Source organism: Dryas octopetala, chromosome 6 (assembly GCF_963921425.1).
Source record: "Dryas octopetala chromosome 6, drDryOcto1.1, whole genome shotgun sequence".
In the NCBI taxonomy this organism is placed as follows: domain Eukaryota; kingdom Viridiplantae; phylum Streptophyta; class Magnoliopsida; order Rosales; family Rosaceae; genus Dryas; species Dryas octopetala.
This window is the reverse complement of record NC_141371.1, coordinates 11,312,984-11,319,109: the sequence shown is the minus strand read 5'-3', so window position 1 is coordinate 11,319,109 and position 6,126 is coordinate 11,312,984. Positions and strand designations below refer to the sequence as shown.

General features: G+C 40.1%; 1 pseudogene; it reads right to left on the bottom strand.

Annotated features, from left to right (window-relative positions):
- Positions 1 to 1,362: 1,362 nt before the first annotated feature.
- On the bottom strand, positions 1,363 to 5,625 carry LOC147282369 (putative phosphoribosylformylglycinamidine synthase, chloroplastic/mitochondrial pseudogene; annotated as a pseudogene).
- Positions 5,626 to 6,126: the final 501 nt, after the last annotated feature.

Here is a 6,126-nt window from a genome sequence, read left to right as displayed (position 1 = left end):
TATACACATATGATATAATCAGCGCCTAAAATTCACAAGGTTGTTCAATAAAGTGCAATCTGAAGGTCTGTACAATAATTGAAGTGTTATAATACTATGTTTCACATGTTGATCACACTAATCTCAGATGTCTGCATATTTCAAGCAAATTAAAGAGAAATACTTGTTTCAATCCAGAAAAATTCAACTCTATTGAAGGTTTTTTTTTCACTTTAAAAATAAGACATCAAATTTGATTGGCAGGACAGAACAATGAAATCAATTCTGTATGCAGGAGGTTGGTTTACATGGTTATATTACTTATTTACACTCAAGTTAATAGCTCTAGTGCAAATTTGTATCTTAAGTTAATTTAATTATTTACATTTCCTTTCAGCATAAGAGGTTGTTTCACTATGTAATTTGGTTCTACAACAACCATTGTACTTTAAACAATAAAAGCCAAACTCAAGGATAGTGGGAGATGTTTTATCAGTAATGGTCTGATTATCTCCAAAATGACAGAAACCAAAGCAGAAATATTTAGTCCTTTAATCATAATATCTATTATCACCATATGTATGCTCCATTTGTTCACCAATAAGACCCCGCAGGAATTTGGAATCCTTTAACCTTTTCTCTGAGCAAGCAAATAATTTTAAGGGAAACTAGAGTTCAGTCCATTGTATGAGCCCTTCTTACACTAAGACCGGCAGTGATTTATGATTTTTTTAATTGGTGGAAATCTGAAGTCAACTAAGTACGCAAAGTACCTATACTGCTAAGAAATCTGTTAGTGCTTTATCAGCAGTTCTATAGGGTTCAATACAACAAGAACTGCCAATTTAACTCCCTAACTTAACCAACAAAGCTTGTATTAAACGAGTAGTGTCCTATCGACCAAAAAAAACTAATAGTCCTACAATAAAAAAGGTAAGAATACCAGATGACGTGTCCTTAGGCCGGCCCCAACTTGAAATAGCCACAATAACGAGCAACAAGGGGCTGAATGCTGACATGCAAAAAGGGCTTGTCTCTGAATACTCCAGGAAGAAGAAAATAGCTAGTGGATAATTCAAAATTCCCTGAAATTATCATCATGATAAAAGTTAATTTAATGGTTATGAATTCATGAATAAATTTTTTTTTTCTTTTTTGGCAAGTTCACATCAAATTTTCAGAAAAAGGCGAAATAAATAAAACTAAAACAAAACCATAAAGCTTTATACAAAGGTGAAAATTCAAAAGCATGCTTCCACAGCCACTGAGCATACTCTACAAGTAAAGCAGTAAGTAGTGTTTCAGAATGCAATAAAGCAGAACTCTCATGAAGAACACTGAAACACGAACCATCTTTGTACGAAAAAGAACACTAAAAAGTTGTCAAGAACACCACTCTCTGGCATTCTGGAACATCCGAAACCATGGACTAAGGCCTTTCTTGTCCACATTCCATTTGTTGGGATACCATGGGAATTGCCACATTAGGAAGCAACGCTCTGGATGAGTCTTTGATTGTCACACTGGTGAATCGGCATTCAAACCGTCCCGACTCATTGTGAATGAACCTCGGTTGTGAAGGATCCCCACCACCACCATGCACACCCCCAACCTGAGGACTCGGGAGTCGGGACCCACCCCAAAAGAGCCATAAGCTGACACCCATTGCAAACTCCAAGACTAAAAGTGTCTGGCCGCTTATAGAACTCCTGAAATTGATATAGAAGGGGCTGATTAAATCGAATTGAAGCAGACCAACCTTTCGCAGAATCAAGCACATCAGCATAGCTAAAATCTCCAACAAACGCAACTCCACGAAATTCATGCAGTGATATGGCTCCATTAAGAAGGTCTGACATTGTAACGTCCCATGGTTCAAAACCAGACGCATAAAATGCTGCAGCCATTTCTCTGTCCCCATTGCTGCCTTCTTCTCGAATAATAGCCACTTTCGGTTTGCAGGCTATGTTCATATACTTTTCACCTGTGAAAGAAGGAGTGAAAGACAATTCCCATGAAGGCTCATGGCGATCTTTTAACCCTTCTTTCTCTAGATCCACACAAGAAGCCAATCTTTGGAACTTCTCCAGCTGAAAACTAGTTTCCTCCCACAAGTCCCTTAGGAAAGAAGTACTCTCATTCAAATGAGTTACCCCATCAACCTTTAACTCTATTGAGGGGGTGGCAGTCACTTGTCCAATGATCTCAGCAGAAATACTTTCACTGCTAAGCTTACCCATCACCAGATCCAAGTTTTTCTTGCTGACCTCTATAATAAGACCAAGTTCTTCAGAAAAAAGTGTTTGGAAGAGGCTCTTCCCATGTGAAGTCAATTCCAAGGTAATGCCACGATTCCCAGAAAATGCCATTTCAAGGGCACAAACCAGTAGTCCACCATCACTGATATCATGACCAGCACTGATCAATTCATCATCAAGAAGGGCCTGAACTCCCTCAAAAACTCGCTTAAGATAAGGATCATCCTCAAGGTCAGGACACTCGTTGCCAATTTGGTCAAAAACCTGAGCAAGAGCAGACCCACTTAACCGCCGCTTTCCCTTTGCCAAGTCAATGTGAAGCAGCATGCCATCATCTCCAAGCTTCAAATCGGGGTTACTGTTTTTGTTATGTCAGGACAAGTGCAATAAACACTGATTACAAGATTTCCAGGAGCCTTAACAACCTCACCTGCAGCATTTTTATAAAAGAAACAAAATTTTATTCAATCACAACATATAAATATAAGTGGACAAGATATCAATCACAAGCAAAATATACATAACCTCACCTGCAACATGGGCTGCCATGGAAAGACTGTCCTTCCCCCCATCAATAGCAATACCAAGTTTAATCATAGCGTCTGAAAGAGCTGTAGCAGCATCATACATAGCTGCTCCTTCCCCATCAAGCTTGGCCGCGTACATCCAATTCCCACTTGCTTTAACATCAGATAGAGAAGTGACCTTTGCCCAAACAAGATTTGTGAGTGCTTCACCAACAGCCAATCTCGCCATTGCTTTTGGATTCAACAAACCTTTGATTGGCTGCTCCCCAATGGCACATGCACCTCCAGTCAAATCAGTAAAACCCCTGCAACATCGGAGAGGGGAATTTGCAGGGGCCCAACAGTTTGCTGCTGTGCTACAAGACCTGTAACACACCTGTCTACTTTTGATGTCAAGAAGCGTTTTGAACAGATGGATGGAAGTCTCAATACCCTCTTAAGCGAATCCATCACTGTAATCCCAGGAGCAATATCAAGTGGTTCTCGTGCATCAGCCATCTGGTGGAATTCAAAACTTTTTTGTGGCATATCACCAAGTACTTTCTCAAGCTCCAAATCGACTGGTGGGGGAGGGGGAGGGGGAGGGAGTCCATTTGACAGACATCTTTGAATAGCTAAACTATCAATTAAAACAACACGCCCCTCACTATTTATTGTTCCAATAACAGCCATAGAAACCCTTTCTCTTTCACATATTGATTGCAAAAGGTCGCAGCTTTCAGGTTTCACCAAGATTGCATCTTGCTCCTGATATTCTGCACCCCATATCTCCAAGACAGACATTGTGTGATCACCAACTACAATTGCCCGGATATCAATCTGACCACCCTTCGGGTATATAATTTCCTTAACAACATTGCAGTTTCCACCAGCTCCCTGATCATGAATGCTAATGATTGGGTTATTCTCCCCCATCTCAATGCAGGCACGAACCACACGATACAGTTTTTGTGCCATCTAAGCATCTCCACGCTGTACAACATTAAAATCAAGCTCTGCATCATTCTGACCACTAACCATGCTTGATGCAGCTCCACCACCCATTCTAATACTATATGCAGGGCCTCCAATCTTTACAACCAACATTCCAATGTCAGGCTCTCCTTTTGATATATGGTTGTGATCAATTTGCCCGATGCCTCCATTAAACATGATTGGTTTCAACCATTCCCGTCTGTCCTCACTTGGAAGTCTCATTCCAAAAGTTCTAGTGTAGCCCTGAATCAAGGGCTCACCAAATTTGTTCCCATAGTCTGATGCACCATTACTAGCATCTATGAGGATCTGCAAAGGTGAAGCCAGATTCGACGGATACGCAAAAGATGAATCTTCCCAAGGTGCATAAGATCCTTCCATATTGAGATTCCCGACACAATAACCAGCTGTAGCTACAACAACAAAAGACCCCTTCCCAGTTGCATGGGTATCCCTAATTCGACCTCCCGCACCTGTCTCTGCACCAGGGTAAGGTGCTACAACACATGGGAAATTATGGGTCTCAGCAGTAAATAAAATATCAAGGTCATGAGTAGCTATGTTCAACGGGCATGTTGAACCTGGCTGCACTGGTCGCATTTGGTTCACAAGAAATCCCTTGATTGCACTTGAGTTATCCTTGAACCCAATGCCAGAATTGTTTGGGTTTGCCTGCAGAGTGCTCTTCACAATTTGCATTAAACTTCTATCCATAGGTTGTCCATCTATACAAATTTTACCTGTAAAAAACCAGTGCCTACTATGCTCGCTGTTGGATTGTGCAATATCAAAAAGTTCAACCGTTGTTGGATTCCGCTTAATTTCTTCCCGGAATAGCCTAGTGTAGTATTGGAGATCTTGCTCATCAAATGCTAAACCCATTTCCTGATTAATCTCCTCCAATGCCTTCCGATCTCTCTCCATGACAAGTACATGACCAACTTCTTCCGCAACCACAATTGTTTCAAAGGAAGTGAGCTTCTGGGTATAAACACACTCAGTCATCCGATCATGAACCATAGCACCAAACTCATGAATTTGATGATCTGGCAACATGCCCTTACTAAACAACAAGTACCTCCTTGACTGTTCCAAACGAGTCACCTCTGTCAGGCCACAAGCTCGACAAATTGAGACAGCATTAGAAGACCATGCTGTTGTAAATGACAACCGAGGCCCAACCTCAACAATAACTGTATTCAGTCCTTCCTGCCTTTTCTTTTCAAGAAAGCTCTCGGCCGCCAAATTTTCAGGCTCATAGGTCTCCTGGAGAAGCCACATAAGAACCATAAGCTTGTCACTCGAAAGCTGCAGATCAAGCCCAATGTTGAAACATTGCTCAGTTTTCAAACCAACTATCTGATTAGAAATTTTTGTTTGAACTGTCTTGAGAAGCTCAGATGTTGCACTCTCCTGAATCAGTGGGACACGATAAAAATGAATAAATTCCGCAGCAGGCTTCTCAACCAAGCTTGATTTCTCATCTACCGAGCTGCTCACACCATCAGAAACAACAGCTCTAGGCTTTTCTTGAGCACGACACCTCAATGAAACACCTCTCCTATCAGCAAAACCCAGTGCTGAACTGCGACCATGAAGTGCGCCCCAAAGCGTATGGCTACTTCGCGTAAGAGAATTTCTATGCAAAGAGAGGCTCTGCCTATGGGTACCCTGTAATCAAAGTGAGAAAATAAATAAATAACACATTTGCGTTTAACTAAATCGCAAAGTCTGTAGTAGCTGGGGAATTATACAAAAGTACAATCAAACAAGCAGCAATAATACGGAAAATAGAATGCTACAATTTTCTTAGTAACCAAACAAGGATAACAGAAAAAACTTACTTGAAAGAATTTAGCAGCTGTTATTTCCCGAACACCAGCCATCAACTCAGCCTTTAGGAAACAAAAAGAAAATTAAACAACCTGATTTCTAAAGATGCTTTTTTAGTGAAACAAACAGAGCAACAGTTAAAACTCACCTTGTATTCGTAAACAGTCAGCTATGGAACGATGTAATGATACAAGAACATATTTGCAGACACACAATCTAATTTGCAGAGTCTTAAAAAGAAAAAAGAAAAAAAGCTAATTTGTAGAGTAGATTGTTTTTGTGCAGTCTTAAAAAGGAGCATCTCCTTGGTTCCAAGACTTACTATTTTTTTAGTAGCTTTTTAATATTTATTTCATGGGTCTAGTTTTCTTATTTAATTAGGTCTTTATGTATTCCTAATTAGCTAAGGTTTATTGTTTTCGTAGTCAATTGAGGAAATTGTTTTCCTATATAAGTTTAAGGCTTAGGTTGTAATAGATAGTTTTTGGCATAATATTATTTAGAGATTTCTAATATGAGAGTTTCTTCTGGGTTCCGAAACCCTAGAATTCATC